Raw genomic sequence first — 14,562 nt, 5'->3', positions numbered from 1 at the left:
GGTGGTAGAAACATGAACAGAACAGGAGACCTGGATACTGTTGCCAACCAATTATTTATTCTGGAAGAGGACTGGCAAATTCATGAGAGATCCAGGCCTTGTTCATTTTGAGAAAAGTAAGCCGGTCAACGTTATCGGAGGATAGTCACATGCGACGGTCTGTTAGTACACCACCTGCGGCACTAAAGACGCGTTCCGATAATACACTAGCAGCAGGGCAAGCTAGCACCTCCAATGCATACTGACTAAGCTCTGGCCATGTATCCAGCTTACAGACCCAAAACTTGAAGGGAGAAGAGCCGTCTGGGAGTACACTAAGAGGGCAAGACATGTAGTCTGTCACCATCTGACGGAAACGTTGCCTCCTGCTGACTGGAGCCGTCTGTGATGGTGTAGACATTTGTGGCGGCGGGGACACAAAACTTTGCCACATTTCGGCCATACTGGTCTTGCCTTGTGCTGAGGCGCTGCTTCTGCTCCCTCTTTGTGCAGAGCTTCCTCCACTGCCTCGATGCACTGAGCTGCTTTGTAAAGCACTAGCAGCACTGCTCTCGGTTAGAATGGAGAACATGATGGAATGCACCAGTGCGTCTTGGAACTCCCGCATTTTACGCTCCCGGTTCAACGGTGTTATGAGGCTTTGTAAGTTGTCCCGGTAGCGAGGATCTAGGAGGGTGGACACCCAATAATCAGCCGTGTTGACAATGTGGGCGATGCGGCGGTCGTTTCTCAGGCACTGCAGCATGAAATCAACCATGTGCTGCAGACTGCCAACTGGCCAAGAAACGCTGTCCCCTGCTTGAGGCGTGATCTCTGCCTGCTCTGCATCACCCCACCCTCGCTCTAGATACTGACTACTAGAGCATTGTGTACCTCCCTCCTCTGGACAGATGTCTTCCTCATCCATTGACTCCTCCTCATCCTCCTCACAAACTGTCCCCTGCCTAGGCCTTTGTGAGGAACCACGTTGCGCAGACTGTAGAGAAGCAGATGGCATTTGTGACTCCTCATCCTCCACCTCTTCCAAAACCTCGTCCCTTAGTGCTTGCAGTGTTTTTTCAAGCAGGCAGATAAGGGGGATAGTCATGCTGACTAGTGCATCATCTGCACTCGCCATCCGCGTGGAATAATCGAAGGCACGCAAAACGTGGCAAATGTCCTTCATAGAGGCCCACTCAGTGGTGGTGAAGTGTGAACGGCGCGCACTGCGACTTGTTTGCGCCTGCTGCAGCTGGTACTCCATTACTGCTGCCTGCTGCTCACACAACCTCTCCAACATATGTAACGTTGAATTCCACCTGGTGGGTAGGTCACATATGATGCGATGTTCCGGAAGACGTAATCGGCGCTGCAGAGCTGCAATGCGTGATCTTGCATTACTGGAACGCCGCAAGTGAGCGCACTCTATGCGGACCTTGTGAAGCAGTGCATCAAGATTCGGATAGTCCCTCAAAAAACTCTGCACGACCAAGTTGAGCACATGTGCCAGACATGGGATGTGAGTGAGGTTGCCTAGGCCCAGAGCTGCCACCAGATTTCGGCCATTGTCACACACTACCATGCCTGGCTGGAGATTCGCTGGCACAAACCACACGTCGCTCTGCTGCTTGATGGCATTCCAGAGCTCCTGCGCTGTGTGGCTTCGATTCTCCAAAGAAATTAATTTTAATACGGCCTGTTGACGTTTGGCCATGGCTGTGCTCATATCGGTCATCATAACAGGTAACCGTTCACGGGTCGATGTGGAGGTAGACCGTGACGGCTCCTGCAGCACTGATTCAGAGGAACTGGAGTATGAGGAGGAGTCAATGTGTACAGACTGGATTCCTGCAATCCTTGGAGTTGGCAGAACACGTACAGCGCCAATCTCAAGATTTGTATGGGCAGTGAGGGAAAGGTATCGTCCCTGTCCATGCTTACTGGTCCACGCATCGGTGGTCAGGTGGACCTTGCTACTGACGGCGTTTTGTAGCGCATGTTTAATTTTTCCCTCCACATGATGTTGCAGGGCAGGGACGGCTTGCCTGCTGAAATAAATGCGGCTGGGCACGTTGTATTGTGGGACTGCCAATGCCATAAAGTTACGGAATGTGTCAGTCTCCACCAGCCTGAATGATAGCATTTCAAGGGCCAGTAGTTTAGCAATGCCAGCATTCAGAGCCTGTGCTCGGGGGTGGTTTGCCGAGTATGGGCGCCTTTTCTCCCATGCCTGTGCTAACGATGGCTGTAGACTGGCCTGGGAGTGTGAGGATGACTGGGAAAGTGGTGCTGTGGGTGGAATTACACTGTGTCTCTGTACAACAGTGCCAGAGATTCTTCCATGGCGATCCTGTGAGGAAGCCAAACCAGCTGTGTGTGAGCTGGAGGAAGAGGCTACAACACGAGCTGAAGAGGTGGTAGGTGGCGCTGTAGGTTGGCCTAGGTCTTCAGTGTGTTTTTGTAACTCCACCACGTGCTTGGTCCGCACATGTTTCCACATATTTGTGGTATTGAGGTTGCTGACACTTTTCCCTCTTTTCACCTTCTGATTACACAGCTTGCATTTGACAAAGCAAATGTCATCTGCAACTGTGTCAAAAAAGGACCAGGCACTGCAAGTCTTGGGAGCGCCCGCTTTGGATTTTGGAAGAGCCATGCTCCTAATGGGTGCCGAAGTGGAGGCTATAGGCAACCAAGTCTGCCCCCTCCCTCTCCCTCCTTTTTGGGCCGTTCGGGGAATCTCTTCCTCAGAGCTGCTCCCACCACCTTCCTGTCCCTCACGCCATGATGGGTCAAGGACCTCATCATCTACACCACCCTCTTCAAACAACTGTTTCTCCTGGGTAGTCTCGACAGCACAGTACGCACCAGAAAGTGGCACCTGAGTCTCATCATCAGATGCGTACTGAGGTGTGCTGCTGACCATAGGCACTGGCCCACCCGCCTCTTCAGATTCAGAGAGACAAAACGGTTGCGCATCACTGCATACTACCTCTTCTTCAAATTCTCGAATTCTGCTTGGCTGGCCCCCTCTTTCCAAGCCAAGAGATTCAGAGAACAGAAGTAGAGATGGCTCCTGTCCAGGGCTCTCTGACTGCCTGGGCAATTTGGCAGGTGGTGAAGAGACAGATGGGTGCTCTTCAGTGCTCAGGACCTGAGAGGATCTGGAACTAATTGAAGTCGATGCGTTAGCTGCCATCCATCCGACAACGGCTTCAATTTGGTCCTCGCGCAGCAGTGGGGTACGGCTAGCTCCTACAAAGCTGCGCATAAAGGACTGTTCCCTGGTAAAACTGGGGGATGCTGAGTCACTGGTGCCCACAGCAGGCACAGAATCCCCACGTCCTCTCCCTGCAGGCACAGAATCCTCACGTCCTCTCCCTGCAGAAACTCCACGCCCACGCCCACGCCCACGACCACATGCCTTACTCCCTGCCTTCTTCATCTTGGTAGACTGATAAAGATAGGCAGAAAAGTACTAAGGGCTTAGTGTGCTTATTCCTGAACAGCTGCTAACAGGTATAAGAAACACTAATTTTATAAAGTGTGGACTAGACTTTAATATGAGCTAATGTGGCCTGCACAACTGTAAAGTGGAGTGTTTGGTGAACTTTATTTAGGCTTTTTTTGTCACAAAAAGACCCTGGATGTGCCTAAAGATGTAATAACGATAGTATCACAAACTTTTTGTAGCTATTACAATGTAGGAAGGTAACCTACAATGCAATAGATGAGGCTGCAAAAAATAGGCTAATACTAATCTGGCTGGGGCTGCAGGGCCCAATGCTGCAGAAAGGCTCCTCTAACTACTCCTATATAGTGTGTTTGGAACCAATTTAGCTGAATACGGATGGAACCACCACACTAATAGGAGATATCAGGAAAAATTATGAATTGGCAAAAAAGGACAATGTATGAGGCAGTGACACACACTGAGCGCACTATAACCAGACGTGGTTGAAGCACACTCTACAGGGTGAGCTGCACTCACACACCAGACCTTGCAGACAGCGGTGAACAGTACAGATGCAGAGCACTGTGCACTAGTGCTGCAAGACCAAAAAAATTTCTCTATCTACTCCTATATAGTGTGTTTGGAACCAATTTAGCTGAATACGGATGGAACCACCACACTAATAGGAGATAATAGGAAAAATTATGAATTGGCAAAAAAGGACAATGTATGAGGCAGTGACACACACTGAGTGCACTACAACCAGACGTGGCTGAAGCACACATTACAGGGTGAGCTGCACTCACACACACAGACCTTGCAGAAAGCGGTGAACAGCACAGAGAACTGTGCACTAGCGCTGCAAGGCACAGCGGTTTGTAAAGTAGCTTGGGTAAAGCAGAATAGACCAAATAGGTAGTTAAAACTGTCCCTCAGAACAACAGCGTCCTATCCCTAACTGAATTCACAGCAGAGTGAGCTCAAAATGGCGGCGGCGGCGGCTTTTATAGTGCATCATGACATCATTTCAGCAGCCAATCACAGCCATGCCATTAGTTAAGATGCCTACATGCCTAACAGGATGTGCCCACACTTCTTAGGATCCTCATTGGCTGAATAAAATGAAAATGGCTCATTGCATTATGGGAACTTCCGATTCCGGTATACGATATTGCAAAAGTATCGGAATTAAGTATCGGAATTCCGATACCGCGAATATCGGCCGATACCCGATATTTCAGTATCGGAATGCTCAACACTAGTTAAGACCCATAGTGGTGGGGATTGGTTCCCATGGTGAAAAATTAAGTGCCTGGATGGATTTTTACCTACAGCCTCTGGTTCAGCAAACTCCGAGTTACATTAGGGATTCAAAATTCATAGTGACCATTTTTGATAAATTTGAATGGCCAAAAAACTTTGGATGATTGTCCTGTGATGTGGTGGCATTATACCCCCTCAATTCCACACCATATTGCTTTAGCATGTTTAACCTACCACCTTGACACATACAGTTCGTACACTATAGAAATAAAAGAATTTCTGGTCATAGCAGTACAGTTCCTCTTAGAGCGTAATTATTTTAGCTTTGATAAAAGTTTTTTTTTTACAGAAAAGAGGAGTCAGCATGGGCAGTAAATTTTCTCCTTCGCTAGTGAACATAGTGATGTGTAGGTGGAGGAGCTTTTCATTTACCATAATGATAACACATATAGTGGACACATTGTGTGGTACAGTAGATTTATTGATGACCTCCTCCTGGTGTGGGGGGCACACAGGAGGAGGTGGTACAATTTGTACAGTACATCAACTGCAATCATTTTAATCTTAAATTCACTTAGTTCTACCATTCATCCAAAATTACTTTTTTGGATCTCGAACTTGAGGCTACCAAGGAGAAAGAATTGGTCAAAATTAATCCCCACAGAAAATCTACAGCCTCAAATTCTATTCTATCAGCTAAATGTTGTCATCCGCCACATATTAAGAGAAATATCCCTTACGGTGAGCTAATACGAACAATACGAAATTGTTCAGATAACATCACTTTTCAGAAGGAATCAGAAAAAAATGTGTAACAGACTATCCAATAGGTGCTATCCCGAGTGGTCTTTAAGAAAAGCGAGTAGAATTGTCTCCAACATAAATCGGAAAGATATACTCCGAAATAAACAGAAAAATAACATTAACACATTGGATACTAGGGTAACGTTTTCTACCACCTATAGTCCTCAGTATAATAAAATTACATCTAGAATTAAAAAGTATAACCCTATTATATATCAGAACAAGAAACTAAAAAACCTACTTTCTAATGCCATCCGCTTTGTAGCCAGGAAAGCGCCCGCTCTGGGAACCATCCTTTCTCCTGGCTTATACACCAGTGAGACTAATACTGTACAACCAAATTGGCTCAGCACAAAAGGTTTCTTCAGATGTGGAGCCAATCGGTGCAAAGCGTGTCTACATGCGGTTAAAACAGATAGTTTTATGTCCTTAAGTAATGATAGAGAATATAAAATTCATGATTTCCTCAATTGTAATTCATCAGGGGTTATATACCTTATAGAATGCACCTTGTGTAAGGTCCACTATGTGGGTTGTACCACAGGTGCGCTGAAAGTCCGTATCAGAAGACATCTTTCTGATGCGATTCATTTGGAAGCCATAAATACATCAGCAGTATCGAGGCATTTTGCGAGAGTTCATAAAGGTGACACCTCATTCTTTAAATATATGGAGATAGAGAAGGTATATAGATCCACACGAGGGGGGATCATAAGTGCAAACTTCTGAACCGGGAGTCCCTGTGGATTTTCACATTGGATACCACAGGGGTTAAATTCAAGACAGGATCTGATACTGCAGTATTAAGAAATATAATTCTGCATTTATTTCCATGCATGTACACTGGGTACGGAAAGTATTCAGACCCCTTTACATTTTTCACTCTTTGTTTCATTGCAGCCATTTGGTAAATTCTAAAAAGTTCATTTTTTTCTCATTAAAGTCCACTCTGCACCCCATCTTGACTGAAAAAAAACAGAAATGTAGAAATTTTTGCAAATTTAATAAAAAAGAAAAACTGAAATATCACACGGGCATAAGTATTCAGACCCTTTGCTCAGTATTGAGTAGAAGCACCCTTTTGGGCTAGTACAGCCATGAGTCTTCTTGGAAATGATGCAACAAGTTTTTCACACCAGCATTTTGGGATCCTCTGCCATTCTTCCTTGCAGATTCTCTCCAGTTCCGTCAGGATGAATGGTAAACGTTGGTGGACAGCCATTTTCAGGTCTCTCCAAAGATGCTCAATTGGGTTTAGGTCAGGGCTCTGGCTGGGCCAGTCAAGAATGGTCACATAGTTGTTCTGAAGCCACTCCTTTGTTATTTTAGCTGTGTGCTTAGGGTCATTGTCTTGTTGGAAGGTGAACCTTTGGCCAAGTCTGAGGTGCAGAGCACTCTGGAAGAGGTTTTCATCCAGGATATCTCTGTACTTGGCCGCATTCATGTTTCCTTCAATTGCAACCAGTCGTCCTGTCCCTGCAGCTGAAAAACACACCCATAGCATGATACTGCTGTTATGATCTGATACAAGAACTAAGGAAAGAGAGGAAATCTGTCCATACAATAGGACTAAGCTGATTCCCTACGATGCAGCGGGCAACCTGTTCCTTGTGAACAGACCCGCCTTCGTCCGCGGCTAGTCTGAACGCAGACCTATAGATTAAAGGGAGGGGTCCCTAAAAGAACTAAGGACTGGGACAAAATTGGACACCTCCTGGCAGAAGTAGTAGCAGAAGAAGACAAACAGACAAAAGTACTTAGTGGTCCAAGGACCAAACAAACTAGAGAGATACAGTAGGTACAAAGCACCTGGCTAGATTAAGAGTCAAAGTAAGACTGAAGTCCAGCAAAGCCTGAAGTGCGGAGCTGGAATAAATAGGCAGAAGGTCACGTGACCACAAAATAGAAAAAACTAACAGGAGGGTTCTAACAACTGTCACCACCATGTTTCACTGTTGGGATAGTATTAGGCAGGTGATGAGCAGTGCCTGGTTTTCTCCACACATACCACTTTGAATTATCACCAAAAAGTTCTATCTTTGTCTCATCAGACCAGAGAATCTTATTTCTCATAGTCTGGGAGTCCTTCATGTGTTTTTGAGCAAACTCTATGCGGGCTTTCATATGTCTTGCACTGAGGAGAGGCTTCCGTCTGGCCAATCTGTCATAAAGGCCCAACTGGTGGTTGATAGTTGACTTTGTGGAACTTTCTCCCATCACCCTACTGCATCTCTGGAGCTCAGCCACAGTGATCTTTGGGTTCTTCTTTACCTCTCTCACCAAGGCTCTTCTCCCACGATTGCTCAGTTTGGCTGGACGGCCAGGTCTAGGAAGACTTCTGGTGGTCCCAAACTTCTTCCATTTAAGGATTATGGAGGCCAATGTGCTGTTATGAACCTTGAGTAATGCAGAAATTCTTTTATAACCTTGGCTAGATGTGTGCCTTGCCACAATTCTGTCTCTGAGCTCCTTGGGCAGTTCTTTTGAGCTCATGATTCTCATTTGGTCTGACATGCACTGTGAGCTATGGGGTCTTATATAGACAGGTGTGTGCCCTTCCAAATCAAGTCCTATCAGTTTAATTAAACACATTTGGACTCCATTGAAGGAGTAGAACCATCTCAAGGAGGATCACAAGGAAATGGACAGCATGTGACTTAAATATGAGTGTCTGAGCAAAGGATCTGAATACTTATGACCATGTGATATTTCAGTTTTTCTTTTTTAATAAATTTGCAAAAAAATTCTACATTACTGTTTTTTTCAGTCAAGATGGGGTGCAGAGTGTACTTTAATGAGAAAAAAAAATGAACTTTTTAGAATTTATCAAATGGCTGCAATGAAATAAAGAGTGAAAAATTTACAGGAGTCTGAATACTTTCCGTACTCACTGTATGTATCTATATACACTGCTCCAAAAATAAAGGGAACACTTAAAACAACAGAATATAACTCCAAGTAAATCAAACTTATGTGAAATCAAACTGTAAACTTAGGAAGCCACACTGATTGACAATCAATTTCACATGCTGATGTGCAAATGGAATAGACGATAGATGGAAATTATTGGCAATTATCAAGACACCCTCAATAAAGGAGTGGTTCTGCAGGTGGGGACCACAGACCACATCTCAGTACCAATGCTTTCTGGCTGATGTTTTGGTCACTTTTGAATGTTGGTTGCGCTTTCACACTCGTGGTAGCATGAGACAGACTCTACAACCCACAGAAGTTGCTCAGATAGTGCAGCTCATCCAGGATGGCACATCAATGCGAGCTGTGGCAAGAAGGTTGGCTGTGTCCAGAGGCTGGAGGCGCTACCAGGAGACAGGCCAGTACACCAGGAGATGTGGAGGGGGCCGTAGGAGGGCAACAACCCAGCAGCAGGACCGCTACCTCCGCCTTTGTGCAAGGAGGAACAGGAGGAGCACTGCCAGAGCCGTGCAAAATGACCTCCAACAGGCCACAAATGTGCATGTGTCTGCACAAATGGTTAGATACCGACTCCATGAGGGTGGTATGAGGGCTCGACATCCACAGATAGGGGTTGTGCTTACAGCCCAACACCATGCAGGACGCTTGGCATTTGCCACAGAACACCAGGATGGCCAAAGTTGCCACTCGCGCCCTGTGCTCTTCACAGATGAAAGCAGGTTCACACTGAGCACATGTGACAGACGTAACAGAGTCTGGAGACGCCGTGGAGAGCGACATCCTTCAGCATGACCGGTTTGGCAGTGGGTGAGTAATGGTGTGGGGTGGCATTTTTTTGGAGAGCCGCACAGCCCTCCATGTGCTCGCCAGAGGTAGCCTGACTTCCATTAGGTACTGAGATGAGATCCTCAGACCCGATGTGAGACCATATGCTGGTGCGGTTGGCCCTAGGTTCCTCCTAATGCAGGACAATGCCAGACCTCATGTGGCTGGAGTGTGTCAGCAGTTCCTGCAAGATGAAGGCATTGATGCTAAGGACTGGCCCGCCCGTTCCCCAGACCTGAATCCGATTGAGCACATCTGGGACATCTTGTCTCGCTCCATCCGCCAACGTCACGTTGCACCACAGACTGTCCAGGAGTTGGCGGATGCTTTAGTCCAGGTCTGGGAGGAGATCCCACAGAAGACCATCCGCAACCTCATCAGGAGCATGCCCAGGCTTTGTAGGGAGGTCATACAGGCACGTTGATATATATATATATATATATATATATGCCTTTTTGTCATTCTATTAGTAGGGCCATAATTAAGACATGATTTGTTGAAATGCGTAGGTCTGTAAGCTATGATAGTTGCACATTTGCTGTATTCTTTGTGGAGCAGTGTTTTATATGGCTAATAAAAGCTAAGTTTTAATATTTTTTCTACTAAACAAACCTTCACGCTGGATCATTTGCACTTTTCCCTTGTCTGACTACACTTACGTTTCGCCCTGGTACCACTTATCTGCATCTCCAGAAGTTTCCCATTTCTCTATTATACTCTTCAAATTACATTTTGAGACTTTCTCCTCCTGTTGTTGCACATATTTTTTTCCCTTCATCTGCACAGGTATCATTAATCTAATCTATCAACTATAATGGCCGTACCAGGTCCTGCAGGTCCAGTATCCCGTACACATGACGCGGGCAGTGCACGGCATGCCGCTAGTTTTTATTCTGAGTCCTCTTATATACGGTGTTAGTTTTACACAATGTTGAGCCTGTGATCTGCAGAGTGAAATGTCTGACTGCTAGAACAGAAGTATACGGCAGATTCTACAGCATGGATACATAAAGGACGTCCTGGGGGAATATACCTCCCTCCAACACTCGTCCAGTCCCTACCTCACACTAGAGACATTTATAATAACTCCAGGACTATGGAGCTGGTCATTTTCTCATAATCTGTGGCCATTATTAGTGATCTCGCATTGTACGGTAATATCACCCTGGAGGTTGTGATGTATTTAGTGTAATAGCGCCATCTAGAATATACAGTATATATCAGGCGATACTTGTCACGGGTGTGTTGCCACGAAGATCGTCACGAGTACACAGCCTGACTTCTCGCAGCTGACTTGTTGGTGCTTTGTGTTTTCTCGGCAGTGTAGGAGTTAATTCTCTCTCTCTCTGGGCTAGCTGAGGTCCAGCCTCGCCCAGCTGCAATCAATGCTTCTTTAGTGAGACTCCTTTATATTCCTGCAGGTCTGTTTGGGAGGTGTCGGTGAAAGCTTTTCATTCAGACTTACAGAGCGGATCGTGGTGTTTGGAGTTGCTGAGATAAGTGTATTTGGAAGTGTGTTTTCCCTTTCCTCGCTTTATCATTTATCTCCTTTCCCGTTGGTGTTCCCTCTGTTGTAGTTGTTTAGAAGTTGTATGCAAGGTGGTTTTGGTTTTTCCCTTGTACTGTCTCGTTCGTCTATATACTGTGTGTGGGCATATTATTTCTGGTTCCCTATTGTTGTGATCGGGGTCCTTCTCAGGACTAGATTACTTAGGTGCAGGGATCCTCAGAAGGTAGGGGTTACGCTGGTGGCCTGGACCTCTGTACCTTTAACAGTACCTCCAGGATGAGGGATTAGTCAGGGCCCCAGCTTAGGGTCAGCTTAGGCCCCCTACCTCCAGTATTCTGTGACAGTGTGACATTGGGGAGATTGTGAGGCTTCACGGGGTACCCTCCGAGGTGGTGTCTGATCGGGGGTCTCAGTTTGTGTCCAAGTTCTGGAAGGCGTTTTGTGCACGGCGGGGGATGCATTTGTCATTCTCGTCGGCTTTTCATCCTCAGACCAATGGTCAGACGGAACGTATGAACCAGAGCTTGGAGACATATCTTCGGTGTTTTGTGTCAGAGAACCAGGAGGACTGGGCTTCTTTCCTACCTCTGGCAGAGTTTGCTCTCAATAATAGGCGGAGCGAGTCCACTGGTAAGTCCCCGTTTTTTGGGGCATATGGTTTTCACCCCCAGTTTTGTACTTTCAGTAGGGGGGGCTCTTCGGGGGTTCCGGAGGAGGAACGATTTTCCTCATCTCTCGCTTCAGTATGGAGAGGGGTGCTGAAGAATCTGAATACTATGGGGAACCGATACAAACGTATGGCTGATAGGAGGAGAGTGTCTGGTCCGGACCTAAGTGTGAACGATCAGGTATGGTTGTCTACCAGGAATATTAAACTTAAGGTTCCCTCCTGGAAACTGGGTCCCAGGTTCATCGGGCCGTACAGAATCAGTTCTGTTATTAATCCGGTGGCATTCCGTCTTGACCTCCCCCCTACGTTTAAAATTCACAACGTGTTTCACAGATCATTGCTTAAGAGGTATGTGGCGCCGGTGGTACCGTCACCTTTACCTCCCCCTCCTGTGGTTGTCAATGGTAACTTGGAGTTCCAGGTATCGAGGGTCATTGATTCACGCTTTAATCGCCGGTCTCTTCAGTACTTGGTTCATTGGAAGGGGTATGGTCCTGAGGAGAGGATGTGGGTTCCTGCGTCGGATATTAACGCAGACCGATTAGTTCGGGCCTTCCACACGACTCACCCGGATAAACCTGGCCCTGAGGGTCCAGAGGCCCCTCGTAGAAGGGGGGGTACTGTCACGGGTGTGTTGCCACGAAGATCGTCACGAGTACACAGCCTGACTTCTCGCAGCTGACTTGTTGGTGCTTTGTGTTTTCTCGGCAGTGTAGGAGTTAATTCTCTCTCTCTCTGGGCTAGCTGAGGTCCAGCCTCGCCCAGCTGCAATCAATGCTTCTTTAGTGAGACTCCTTTATATTCCTGCAGGTCTGTTTGGGAGGTGTCGGTGAAAGCTTTTCATTCAGACTTACAGAGCGGATCGTGGTGTTTGGAGTTGCTGAGATAAGTGTATTTGGAAGTGTGTTTTCCCTTTCCTCGCTTTATCATTTATCTCCTTTCCCGTTGGTGTTCCCTCTGTTGTAGTTGTTTAGAAGTTGTATGCAAGGTGGTTTTGGTTTTTCCCTTGTACTGTCTCGTTCGTCTATATACTGTGTGTGGGCATATTATTTCTGGTTCCCTATTGTTGTGATCGGGGTCCTTCTCAGGACTAGATTACTTAGGTGCAGGGATCCTCAGAAGGTAGGGGTTACGCTGGTGGCCTGGACCTCTGTACCTTTAACAGTACCTCCAGGATGAGGGATTAGTCAGGGCCCCAGCTTAGGGTCAGCTTAGGCCCCCTACCTCCAGTATTCTGTGACAGTGTGACAATACTATGCTTTCTATAGTTAGTCGTCTTCTGTGCCCTCTATAGCTATCTATTATACTTTATATTTCTTTATAATAATTTATAATAAATTACTCGATAGTTTTACAGCTTTATGATGTTTATTAATCTGCTGTAATTATAAAAGAAAGTCCAACCTTACAGTGGACACAGGTGGAAGTGTCCTCCATGATGGTGTAGGCTGAGGTGGAGCAAGTATATAGTCAGTGGGGGATCAAGATGACCAGTATTCCCCAGGGTTCCTTGTTATCAGGGAGGGACCCAGTGTATGCAATCAAAAGATCTTATCCTCTGGCCGGCTGTGTGCCATCAACAGGTAATGATCCTCTGTCCGGCTGTGTGCCATCAACAGGTAATGACCATCCGGCTGTGTGCCATCAACAGGTAATGATCCTCTTTCCGGCTGTGTGCCATCAACAGGTAATGACCATCCGGCAGTGAAACATCAACTGGTCATCACCCTCCAGCTGTGTGCCATCAACAGGTAATGACCATCCGGCAGTGAAACATCAACTGGTCATCACCCTCCAGCTGTGTGCCATCAACAGGTAATGACCATTCGGCAGTGCGCCATCAACCGGTAATGACCCTCTGGCTATGGCCATCAATAGGTCATCACCCTCCGGCTGTGTGCCATCAACAGGTAATGACCTTCCGGCAGTGTGCCATGAACAGGTAATGACCACCCAGCTGTGTGCCATCAACAGGTAATGATCCTCTGTCCGGCTGTGTCCCCTCAACAGGTAATGACCCTCTGGCTATGGCCATCAATAGGTCATCACCCTCCGGCTGTGTGCCATCAACAGGTAATGACCATCCGGTTGTGTGCCATCAACAGGTAATGATCCTCTGTCTGGCTGTGTGCCATCAACAGGTAATGACCCTCTGGCTATGGCCATCAATAGGTCATCACCCTCCGGCTGTGTGCCATCAAATGTTTTTATCTTCTTTCCAGTCTTGTGCCATCAAGAGGTAATGACCCTCCAGCTGTGGGCCATCAACAGGTCATCACCCTTCGGCATTTAGGCTTCTTGTCTTCTGTAAGATGCGATTCTTGAGTCTCCTGATGTTAAAAAATATTTAAAAAATCACCAATTAAACTAATAATCTATCTTGTACATAAGCATCACAATTTATAATCTATCTAGTGCATAAGTATGACAATTTAGCTCACAGAACATACACTATGCTAAAACATTAGACCCTACAAGCAGAAATTTGCTAAACTAACATAAATATAACTGACAAATCAGTAGAAAAATCGCTACCAATGGCACAGCTCTCATCACATCAACCTGTAACCATAGTAGATAAGAAATAGAGGACAATGCTCATAGTCAGTTATCAACAATTCGGCATGGGGCATCCCACCAGAGACATTATAATATCTAGTAGATTATAGATGGCAATAGAATTTACCAACAAGCACATAGTACGCCAAACTCAAGTACATAGTATGCCAAACCTCGACACGTTTTCCTAAAATAGGTTCATCAGAAGCACATACTAGACAGTGATACTTAGCAAAGCGTTCATAGATATATGCGCCATATGATAAGGTGCTAAAGTGCAAGTGTGTGACAAAATATCCATTCGATTTCAGGTGCAATGCTGCATTGTATGTAGTAAGATGGTGCCCATCAGACAGCATGTATAGGACTCACCTGTGATGAAAACACGAGCAATGGGAAAGTTCAAGCAGTTGCCTTCTCAATCTTCCTCGCCTCTAAGACATCTAAGGAAATATCTTCTCCTCTTGATTTTGGGTTGAGGTGTTGTAAGCATTTCAGGCTCTGGCATTCTAGGTTATGACATACTAGGTTCTGACATGGTAGGTTCTGGTGTTCTAGGTTATG

The sequence above is a fragment of the Phyllobates terribilis genome, unplaced genomic scaffold, assembly GCF_046119375.1.
Source record: "Phyllobates terribilis strain yellow unplaced genomic scaffold, ASM4611937v1 Scaffold_265__1_contigs__length_2625494, whole genome shotgun sequence".
Lineage (NCBI taxonomy): Eukaryota > Metazoa > Chordata > Amphibia > Anura > Dendrobatidae > Phyllobates > Phyllobates terribilis.
The sequence above is the reverse complement of the archived record's forward strand: the minus strand, read 5'-3'. Positions refer to the sequence as shown.